Genomic DNA, 12,500 nt, shown 5'->3' with positions numbered 1-12,500 from the left:
CATTCAATCAAAGGTTTAAAAGGCAAGAGGGATACATTACAGAAACAAAAAAACAAAAAAAACACCCACGCAGTGTCTGTCAATTACACGAGAGGAGGGAGCTGTTGCAGATGGCAGTCCATCTCATCCGGTCGTTGGCGTCCTCCTCCACGGCTGCTGGTTCCACTTCTTTCAGGATCGTTGTTATCCTATCCTTCCATCGAGTTCTTGGGCGTCCTCTAGGGCGTTTTCCTGTGGGTTGAGAGTGGAGGACTCTGTTTGGAAGGGATCCGTCTGCCCGTAGGATGTGGCCAAACCATTGGAGTCTCTTCTGCGCCAATATTCGTCCAATGTGTGGCTTTCCATACCGCTGGTATAAATCTTCTTTTTTTCTTCGTTCCCATTTACCTTCCATGGCATTGTAGATGGGTCCATATATCTTCCGAAGTACCTTCCTTTCAAATGCACATATTGCTTCTTCTGCTGTTGCTGATGTTGCCCAAGTTTCACAGCCGTATAAAAGTACTGGTCTCACCAGTGTCGTGTATAGGTGGATCTTGTTCTTCTGCGATATCAGCCGAGATCTGAAAAGATTGTTCAGGCTAAAGAACATGCGATTAGCATTTGTTATACGTTGCTGTACTTCTTTCGTTACTTCACTTCTATTTGTTAGTATGGAGCCCAGGTACTTGAACTCTTCAACTCGTTCGAAGGTATGCCTGTCGACATCAATGGAAGGAGGGAGATCTCGGCGGCGTGATACAACAAGATATTTAGTTTTTTCCTCGTTCACCACCAGCCCAATTTTCTCTGCATTGTGGAGGAATCGGGAAGTATCCCTGCGTACTTGCTCTAGAGTGTCGCCAAGGATCACAACATCATCAGCAAATGCCAAGATTGTGTCTGCTCCCACCATCTCCATCTCTCTGGTTCGACAAGTGTCACGGCTTACTTTTTCCAGGGCCAAATTGAATAATATTGGCGCCAATGGATCTCCTTGTCTCAATCCATTTTGTATACTGAATGATGGTGATAGTTGATTACCAAACCGCACTTGGGCCGTAGACTGAGAGTAGCAAGCAGCAATTAAGCGGATGTATTTTGATGGGATGCCAAGTTCCTCTAACGTTTCCCATAACGTGGCGCGGTCAATGCTGTCATAAGCTTGTCGAAAATCGATGAAGATGAGGTGTAGATCCTTATTGAATTCGTAGAATTTTTCTATCAACTGCCTCAGAGTAAATATGTGATCAATTGTCGATCGTCCAGCAACGAACCCACATTGATAGGTCCCTACAATTCCTTCAGCCAGTGGTTTCATGCGGTTTAGTAGCAGTGTTGTAAAAACTTTGTAGCCAATTTCAAGTAACGAAATCCCTCGGTAGTTGGATACATGAGTAGCATCTCCCTTCTTGAATATGGGACATATGATTGCTCCCTTCCATTCCTCAGGAATAACTTCTGCTTCCCAGATGGTAGAAATTAATCGTTTCAAAGCACCCACCAGTGTTTCCCCTCCCAAGCGAAGCATCTCAGCTGTGATACCACTACCTCCTGGAGCCTTGTTGTTCTTGAGTGCTTTTAGGGCAACACTGATTTCTTCCTCAGATGGTTCAGGGACTTCAACTCTGTCAAAACGGGCATCCGTCTGTGTTGTCCCTACTGGTGGGTTGTCGGGATTCAATAGGTTTTCAAAATGTTTTTTAAATAGGGTTGCTTGCTCTTCTGGCGGTACAACTTCACCCGTCTCATTCGTTAGGACCAATGTACGTTGTCTGTATGCGCCTCTGGCGAATCTTGAGGCCTGGAAAAACGAGCGTGACGACTTTGCTTCTTCGACTGCAATCAACAGACTTTTGTGGTGGTCCCGTTTCTTCTTTCTCATGAGTTGGTCCGTGTTACGCCTCGCTTCGTAGTAAGCTACCCTTGCTTCTTCCGAGAGTTGCTGTAGCCATTTTATCCTCTTCGCTGATCTAATCTCAACAGATTCTCGACATTGTTCATCGAACCAAGGTTTACTTCTTCGTTTTGCATCGCAAACTAGTTCTTCATTTGCACTTTCTAACACTGCATTCCTCAGCAGCAGCCATGCGTTCTCCACACTGGTAGGGTTCTCTGTTATTGTGAGATGTTCTGCAATTTTTTCTTGATAGCGCTGTCTCACTTCTACATCTTTCACGAAACTGTGCACTTCACGAAAAAAATTAATATTTTATGACTACAATAGCACTGAGTCAGGGTTGGAATCAGTGAACTCATGTATAACTGGGAGTAACAGTCTGTTAGGGATACGAAATGGAACGACCACATATTCTCAGTCGCTGGTAAAGCAGATGACAATCTGTGGTTCATTGGTAGAATAGTAAGAAAATGGAGGGAAGATTTCGTACAACCGTGCGACCAGTCCTAGAATATCGTTCAAGTATGTGGAATCCGTACCAAATAGGACTAACAGGGGATACTGAACGTTTACAGAGAAAGGCAGCACGAATGGTTAGAGGTTTGTTCGACCCATAGAAGAGTGTCACGAAGATGCTGAAAGAAATGAACTGGCTGACGCTTGAAGATAGACTCAAATTATCCCGTGAAAATCTACTTACAACGTTTCTAGAACAAACTTGAAGTGATCAATCTAGGAATATAACACAGGGATCGTGAAGACAAGATTAGACTATTTGCAGCAATCACTCTTCCAGCCCTGCATATGTGATTAGAGCGAGAGAAAGTCCTAACAACTGGTACAGTGGGATGTGCTCTGCGTCATACACTTGTTTCTCAGAATGTGGAGATAGATATACATACAGATGAAGTTAATGATTGAGAACACAACAGTCAATTCGCGTAACTCTCTCTATACGTTCAAGACATCTGTGAAGCTTTGTATGCAAATAACTTTACAATGTCTGAGAGTCCCTTTATCTGCACAAACGGTCTGCGGCGTGTAACGTCCGTAGCTTACAACTGGTGCACCATCGCCGCCTGGCTGTTTAGCATACAGCGTTTTGTTTTCACCGGCGCCATTTCAAAGCAATTGGCTTCAGAAAGCGGGCTGGTAACGCAGCGGACGCAGCAGTCTCTTCCTCTTATCGGAGGTAATTGGGCCGCTTCCTGCACGCGGAATGGCGCCTCCTCTCCCTCCCACGCGCAGCACGTGCTGCTCCTGGGTGCAGGCAACAGCGTTCACAACAGACTTAACTTTATATTCAGAGAGCGCTTCAGTCGCGAAGGTGAACCTCTTTTAGACCTGGACTGTTAGGTGTCGTCAGACATACAGGGTTTTACAAAAAGGTACGGCCAAACTTTCAGGAAACATCCCTCACACACAAAGAAAGAAAATATGTTATGTGGACACGTGTCCGGAAACGCTTACTTTCCATGTTAGACCTCATTTTATTACTTCTCTTCAAATCACATTAATCATGGAATGGAAACCCACAGCAACAGAACGTACCAGCGCGACTTCAAACACTTTGTTACAGGAAATGTTCAAAATGTCCTCCGTTAGCGAGGATACATGCATCCACCCTCCGTCGCATGGAATCCCTGATGCGCTGACGCAGCCGTGGAGAATGGCGTATTGTATCACAGCCGTCCACAATACGAGCACGAAGAGTCTCTACATTTGGTACCGGGGTTGCGTAGACAAGACCTTTCAAGTGCCCCCATAAACGAAAGTCAAGAGGGTTGAGGTCAGGAGAGCGTGGAGGCCATGGAATTCGTCCGCCTTTACCAATCCATCGGTCACCGAATCTGTTGTTGAGAAGCGTACGAACACTTCGACTGAAATGTGCAGGAGCCCATAGTGCATGAACCACATGTTGTGTCGTACTTGTAAAGGCACATGTTCTAGCAGCACAGGTAGAGTATCGCGTATGAAATCATGATAACGTGCTCCATTGAGCGTAGGTTGAAGAACATGGGGCCCAATCAAGACATCACCAACAATGCCTGCCCAAACGTTCACAGAAAATCTGTGTTGATGACGTCATTGTACAATTGCGTGCGGATTCTCGTCAGCCCACAAATGTTGATTGTCAAAATTTACAATTTGATCACGTTGGAATGAAGCGTCATCCGTAAAGAGAACATTTGCACTGAAATGAGGACTGACACATTGTTGGATGAACAATTCGCAGAAGTGTACCCGTGGAGGCAAATCAGCTGCTGATAGTGCCTGCACAAGCTGTACATGGTACGGAAACAACTGGTTCTCCCGTAGCACTCTCCATACAGTGACATGGTCAAGGTTACCTTGTACAGCAGCAACTTCTCTGACGCTGACATTAGGGTTATCGTCAGCTGCACGAGGAATTGCCTCGTCAATTGCAGGTGTCCTCGTCGTTCTAGGTCTTCCCAGTCGCGAGTCATAGGCTGTAATGTTCCGTGCTCCCCGAGACGCCGATCAATTGCTTCGAACGTCTTCCTGTCGGGACACCTTCGTTCTGGAAATCTGTCTCGATACAAACGTACCGCGCCACGGCTATTGCCCCGTGCTAATCCATACATGAAATGGGCATCTGCCAACTCCGCATTTGTAAACATTGCACTGACTGCAAAACCACGTTCGTGATGAACACTAACCTGTTGATGCTACGTACTGATGTGCTTGATGCTAGTACTGTAGAGCACTGAGTCGCATGTCAACACAAACACCGAAATCAACATTACCTTCCTTCAATTGGACCAACTGGCGGTGAATCGAGGAAGTACAGTACATACTGACGAAACCAAAATGAGCTCTAACATGGAAATTAAGCGTTTCCGGACACATGTCCACATAGCATCTTTTCTTTATTTGTGTGAAAGGAATGTTTCCTGAAAGTTTGGCCGTACCCTTTTGTAACACCCTGTATGCAACACACAAACACCGCGGGTCACTTCACAAATGCTGTTAATGTGTAACGCGGAGCAATGTTAGAAGAGGCCGGCGAATGCAAGATGCTCTGTGGGCAGCTGATTTTAAGTGACAGTGACTGATCTGCAGCGCACGACACGTTTCGTCGCCGCGAATAGGAACTCATGTCGTGACCTAACGACCTCCTGACGTACAATGTCTCCGAGAAAACGGCTGTCAGCGATCTTACGAATCGCTTTGTTCACAGCAGTTAATGTTAAACTAAACTCAAGACAGAGAGATTTCAGTTTCAGCCCTAAAAGCATACTGTACTTTCTCGCTGTCATTTCTTACCTGAAACCATTCTCACTCTGGCTACACGAGCTGCCGCATTACCAACCGATGAGCAGCCCTTGTTGGCACTAGGTTGCAGATTATATGCGGCACAGGCAGACTCCAAACGAAATAAATAAATAAATGATGGGAAGTAAAATAAGAGCAAGTAAGAGTCAGTAAGATGATGAAAATGGCGCGGCAGAGTATTGGAAATAAAAAATGCATTTAAACACATTAATTGAATGATCATTAGATTTAGCAATTACAAGCCTTTGACGAGATTCAAACTTAAGTCCTACCACACATCAGGCTCTATACGCTAAGTACTGCGCTACGCTATTGCACTGAATTTGATTGTTATAAATATAACTCTGCTGAAGCACTCGGAACGATGAATTGCAGTCTTCAAAAATTCGGCTTCACGCAATGTCGTGCGAAGTTTATCTATCTAATGTAAACCGATCTCTGTGCGGGGGACGCTGAACCACATCTTGTGTGGAAGTATCTGGTTAGTGCTGTGTACGAAACATGTATATTTCGTTAGCATTGTGTGTGTGTGTGTGTGTGTGTGTGTGTGTGTGTGTGTGTGTGAGTATGATTGCTTTTGGTGTGCTTATCATGTAAGATGAAATACGAAATAAAAGAACCAACCCAGCATTCGGGATCCAAATACACCAGGCAAGAAAACCGGACGAGGAATTGGAAGTGAAATGACCATTTCTTGTGTCAGTTTGGCAACGACGAACGGTTCGGGCGTGACGTTCAGTGCTCTGATTGGAGGAAACCAACTCCAACACGTGTCAACTATCAAGTGATTTTAATCGGGCCATAGCCATCCAAATTAAGTATATCTGTGATATAACTACAGCAACTCAAGCGAATGTTACCTTGGTTGCTTAAACAGATTTTATCAGTCACTCTCTTACTGGCCTAAGAAAAGCAAGGTCGTATGCGGAATGTATATCGTGGCAGTTGGCCGCAACCATAAACAAACGAGAACTTAGAGGAAGACTGCCCGAATGGAGAGAAGCTATGCGGGGAATAAGCCCCGCCTCACTCTCGAAGGGCTGCCATCCTACGCCACGTTCTGTGCTTCCACGAAAGCAGAACTGACATAAAGGTCATAAGAATCGCTGATTCATTTTGTTGTGATGAGAGTCTCATTCGAATCCCTTTATGCACCAGGAGGAGTCTCTTCACTTATTTCAAAATAAGAAAAAGGAAAAAAAAAAAAGACAAGCAGTCCACAACCCAAAGCAAATTGCAACGCACAAAGGATCTGGTAGTGGTTAAGCGCAATTGTTTGCTGCGGTTGGTAGTTGTATTCCAGGCCAGACATCTATCGGTATCTTATGCAGCCGTAATTAAAAACACTCCCTACCTAAAACTGCCACGAAGTAGTGTCCCCGTAATATTGATGAAGAGGGGGGGAGGGGGCAGATTACAAATTAAGATCTCATCGACGACATGATCATTGGAGGCGGCTTGGCAAAAGGCTATCAGATGCGTGCTTTTCAAAGAAACCATTCCGCCAGTTGCATTAAGCGATTTAGGGAGATCACATAATCTTACTAACCCTCTTGGATAGCCTCATGTGGGATAAGGGGAGGCGTGCTAGCCCCGAATCGAATCCACCTGGTGGATAAAAGATGATGGCTGGTGTGCCGGTCAGCCTAGATGTTATCTGGCGGTTTGCGAAATCTGACTCGGTGGATATTGGGCTGATTCCCACATCCTGACTCAGTTACCTGATTCACAGATATTTCGAAAACTTTCTTACACTTTCACACGGGTAACGCCAGACACAGATATATGAGGTATACAAATTCTGTCCCCAAGGGGGAGCGGTGTGGAGGGGGGGGGGGCGACAGAAGGGGTACTCGGTCACCATCTACCACTAACATGCTGACCTGGTAAAGACATGGGATAAGGCCAGAACCCCCCGAGTGTCGATCTATTGTCTTGCCACACCATCACCTCCTTTGGTTGGACTGGTAAGCAAGTAAAGTTCATCACGTTAAACTTTATTAAACTGTGGTACTTTTAACGCTTTCGTTGAAAGTTTCAATCGGATGTAACGTAAAATTGTTTGATGGCAGCCATCTGAAGCGGTAACGTTTGGCATTGGGGATAACAGTAGCTATTAACATGTTGCTAGTAAACTTTTTCATTCGAAAGACTGAACAGCTGGTTAGACCAAAATCGAATTGGGTTAAATTTATCCAGACTCCGCGATGTGATTGTGATTACGTACCTCTGGTTCAATTGGTCCTAAACGTGGTCGCAGAAATGAAGAAGATAAAGCGTGCTGCGGTCCACCAGTTCAATCCATCACAAAGAAAATACTGAAAAGAAGAGGGTGATGATATAGTTACTGGAAGATCACAGTGGATTAGATTCTGCACGATAGGCTGAATATGAGAAAGCTTTTTGTGCGTGCTAGTTGACGCGAGTGCAGTTTTTTGGACCAATTCTACGCATTAACATGCAACGTTCAGGTCCAGTCTACAGGAGGCTTTCCCCTAATCGTGACCTCAGATCAAGCTTGAGTCAATCACCACACTCCCGGGTCCATACAAGAATCCTAACGACGGACAAAGGTTGGTGACTGTCTTATCGAAGGTAAAAATAAAATTTAAAAAAAAATTCGTCGACTGAAAGGTTCTGTAGACTTTCTTGGCCGTAAACTATTGATGTCAAACTCTTGGGTATCTAGCAGGTCGGCAGCGTCAAGATACCAGAATGTTTCGACGAGTGTCATACTAATCAGCTTTTGACGAAGTGTGTTACTTTGGCAAAAGATGATGAGTATGACACTCGTCGAAACGTTGCAATATTTTAACGCTGTCACCCGACCGAAAACCGGAGAGCTTCGCTTTTCATGTGCAAAGGGCAAAGGTTCTGTTTTCAGAAATCGTCGGGGTGTAATACTGTTACATTACTAGAACAAATCAAGAATACTAAAAGACGCCTTTGGCGCTTCGTTATTAGTTTGAACAAAAATAAATTGAAGCACGACCAAGTCTGACACCGTCGGAAAGTACTGATTTCACCGGTATACGTTCGAAATGACACCAGCTGTCGCAAACCAAAAGTTGCATCTGTAGTAATTGTGATTTATTCCTTGAGCATCTTACTCTTTTGTTTGAACCCCAAATAATTTCGTCCTATTTCTTAACATTAAAGATAACTTAATGAGGAGAAATTACCATCAAACGAAAATCCTGATTGCTTCCATAATGCAGTGTTTTGCAATGTTAGATCAGAGTCATGATAGGTTGGTGAAATGTTGAAAATAACGAGATCAGAAGAAAAACCGTTGAAGGAGATGAAGAAGCATTGAAACATGGAAATAAAAAAAAGAAAACTTCTCCGCAGTTACCAGTCATCCCGTGATCAAGACATTTGATTCTTATTCGGGGAGAACATGGTCCGACCATCCTGATTTAGATCACCCCAGTTCAACAGAAAAATATTATGTTAAAAGCAATGGTGATGTATTTTGACTTCAACATCGTGTCATCGAAGACAAAGAAGAAGACTACTAAAGTGATTCGATATTCCGTGACGTAAAGATTCTTCCACCCATTTATACCAGATATTTCAAAGTGCTGTTGCGGTAACTTCACGTTCTGTGGGTGTACGAAGATTTAGAACGGCCAAAATTTCGGCCATGCCCTATATTTTATATACGTTTGGCAAACGCACGACCCAGTCCAGATGGTTGTCTTTTATCTAGTTGAATTTGTGGCCTTGTTCATCTGTCCTTCAGTAGAGCCTAACAAGGAACTGTAAATTTCTGTGTACTTAACGTGTGTCCTTGGTTTCTCATCCATGTTCTTGATTCATGGTACTTTCCGTATAGTTTTTTAGCATTATATGCCATTTACAGCTGGAACGAAATGTTACATTTGATTTTATTTTAGAATGAGTTTGCATCTTAGCAGATATCATTCTTCTCTACTCAGATTGGTACAAGTTAGCCTTCCTATCATATATGTTTTCCGTCTTCACCTTCTCCCCATTTTAACTGACAAAAAGATTGGCCATCCCTATATGACAATTTCATTCATATTCTTGAATCTTGATAAAGCTTCTTGCCTTTGCTCCAGAAAGAGACGACCTCTTTCACGAAACGATACGTTTCGTCTTGATGTCTCGGACACAGTGTCCAAGAACCCTTTTTGGAATTTCTGCTGTTTGTCGTTTAGTTCGATCCAAATTATGTATGGAAAGCCAAGTCTCCCAGTATGCCTTCCTGAAGTTCAATTGTGTTTTTGAATGGTTTTGATTATTGCTACCTGTTTTCTAGTATTTAAGATTAATGATCGTTGGTGACTAATGGGAATGTTTGCTAGTATTTTTCTGGAATGAGGCAGGGGAGTTAGTGTAGCACTTGTTGTAATCCACAATACCTGGTACCGTGTGCTTTCACAACAACGAGCTGAGTTGTAGGATATCGAGCCCTTGACATAGAATGCACTTCCACACTGCTTTTGGGATGTAGTTGTGTAATCTGATGTTGTTTGTATGTAGGCCGTTGTTAATCTAATACTATATTCATCCCACCTTAACAATGATCATAGAATAATGGTTAAGGTTGTCGTATCTGTTAACATCGTGGGCTCCACCCTGTTTTTTATGTTTCTGTTCTAGTTTTTGTCCATTAAAACTGAAAAATACGAAAAGTTCATGTAGCGGAAACCTTGACCTAGTGAGTAAACTTCAAGGAAAAATTAATATATCAAAGTAGCAACATTAAATGGTGCGTGCTGATTAGAAAATTTGAGATGGTGATTTTCCGTTCAGTAAAAAAAAAAAAGGGGGGGGGGGGGGGCGCGACGTACATAGACTGCTACACGTGTGCCTCGAATACTAGACCAAATTTTTTGAATTCAGCTTTGGCAACAGTATTTTATGAGCAACTCTTAAATGTTGCTAATAATACATCTTCAGATATAACTTTTAAGTAAGCTGTAAATATGAAAAATAAAATGTCTGCCAATCACATAATTTTTGATAACTCGAACGACAGATTTAGATCCTCATCGTCAGCTGCAATGAGTGAATTTCTACTAGTGTTAATGAGTACATGTGCTTCTTCCGCTGGATCCAGTCAGTCGTGTGCGTTACATTGCTGATGCTACAAAATACGTAGTACGTCCCACATGTTATTCATAATATGCTATTACACGTGGTAATAAAATTACTTACAAGATGATACAGTTAGTTGTAAACTGTTCGCAGTTATCAGTAGCACACATTTTCAACACTGAATGGCAAATAAAAACAAAAACACACCAAAGATAATGTAGTCAGATGACAAGCAGTGACTTACAAGCAACGCTGCGGCCGAGGAGGTGGGAAATATGTAAAGGGTTACACTAGTATTAACTATAAGAATTTTATCATATACACACATCAAAAAAAGTTTTGCATCACCCCGGTTCCCAAAACTCCTGAAGATAGACGTTTACTGTGGATATTGTATCACAGACACAGTCCCTTTGACTGCTCAGAGATGTCACTAAACTCGCACAAAGATGTAAACAACCATGCATGACCAGCGCATATTAGACGGAGGAGGTCCGACAGCCGATGAGTTCGTCATTCCACCAGGAAGGAGGTACAAGGCTCGTGTTGTCTGTAGTTCAACCATGCCTAGACGGTCAGTACCGCGTTTCGATCGCGTCCGCATTGTTACTTTGTGCCACAAAGGGCTCTTAACAATGGCAGTGTCTCCAGGTGTCTCGGAGTGAACCAAAGCGATGTTATTCGGTCATGGAGAAGATACTGAGAAACAGGAACTGTCGATGACATGCCTCGCTCAGGCCGCCCAGGGCTACTACTGCAGTGGATGACTGCTCCCGACGGATTGTGGCTTGGAGGAACCCTGACAGCAACGCCGCCATGTTGAATAATGCAGCCGCAGCACGTCGTGTTACGACCCAAACTGTGTGCAATACACTGCATGATGAGCAACTTCACCCCTTCCACAGCGAGGTCCATCTTTGCAACCACGACAGCATGCAGCGCGGTACAAATGGGCCCAACAACATGCTGAATGGACCGCTCAGGATTGGCATCACGTTCTCTTCACCGATGAATGTTGCGTATGCCTTCAACCAGACAATTGTCAGAGACGTGTTTTGAGGCTACCCGGTCAGGCTGAAGCCTTAGACACATTGTGTAGTGAGTGCAGCAAGGTGGAGGTCCCTGCTGTTTTGGGGTGGCAGTATATGAGGCCGACGAGCGCTACTGGCATGAACCCTATCGTATATGCCTGGGATAGATTGAAAAGGGCTGTTTATGGATGACGTGACCCACCAGCCACTCTGAAGGATACATGCCAATTGCATCAATGCAAGAGTACGTGCTACTGTGTATTAGAGGTACCGGTGTGTACAATAATCTGGACCACCACCTCTGAGGGTCTCGCTGTATTTGTGGTTTTCAAGAGCAATAAAAAGGGCAGAAATGATGTTTATGTTGATCTCTATTCCAATTTTCTGTACGGGTTCCGGAACTCTCGGAACCGAGGTAATGCAAAATTTTTGTGATGTGTGTATAAGGTGGATGCACAGTTGTTCTGTTCAATAGAGTACAGAACGATGTGGTGCGGAGGTGAGACTCTAGACTCCATCCAGACGCACAACAGTTTGAATTATCGTCCAGCCATCCAGATTTAGGTTCTCTGCCATTCCTTTGAAAAGGGCAGTGTTGATTTCCTTGCCCACATTTCCCTGTTTCTAGCATCTGCTCCAGTCCTAATAACGCCGTCATCTACATTATGTTAAGCTCCACCATTCGTTCATGCAGTCTGTGTACAAAAGACAGTAATTTATGTGCACAAAATCTTTTCCTTACCTTACATGGTTGCATAATAGTGCATTTCAGCAGCAACTTGGAATTTAACTGCATTCATTATATTTTTCAGATGAATGACTCCTACTGAGAGCTCATTTTTATCGTTTATTAGTTTATAGAAGTTGGCACAGGAGTAGCCAAAGTTAACTTTTATTAGTTAGCTTCGCTTTGTCATCTAGCTGCTAGGTGAACATAAAAAATAAAGCCACTTAATTCTGACAATCAGCATGCAGATGTCATAGGTTTGATTGCCAGTGGAGTTTTCCACTCATTATCAGTAGGCCAAGTGAGATGTTGTTTACGTAAGTCAACAGGGTAATTGACGGGTACATTATGCCAAATGGAAAAACTGGGCTCTTTTGATTGTGAAGAGTGCCCAGTATAAATCCGGAAAAATGGAATAGCAAAAAAGAAAGGATAATTCGAGTGACATTGGGCAGCCATTGTTCATGATACTGTATGGGTCATTATGGTACTTTTGAAT

Source organism: Schistocerca americana, chromosome 1 (genome assembly GCF_021461395.2).
Source record: "Schistocerca americana isolate TAMUIC-IGC-003095 chromosome 1, iqSchAmer2.1, whole genome shotgun sequence".
Classification (NCBI taxonomy): domain Eukaryota; kingdom Metazoa; phylum Arthropoda; class Insecta; order Orthoptera; family Acrididae; genus Schistocerca; species Schistocerca americana.
The sequence above is the reverse complement of the archived record's forward strand: the minus strand, read 5'-3'. Positions refer to the sequence as shown.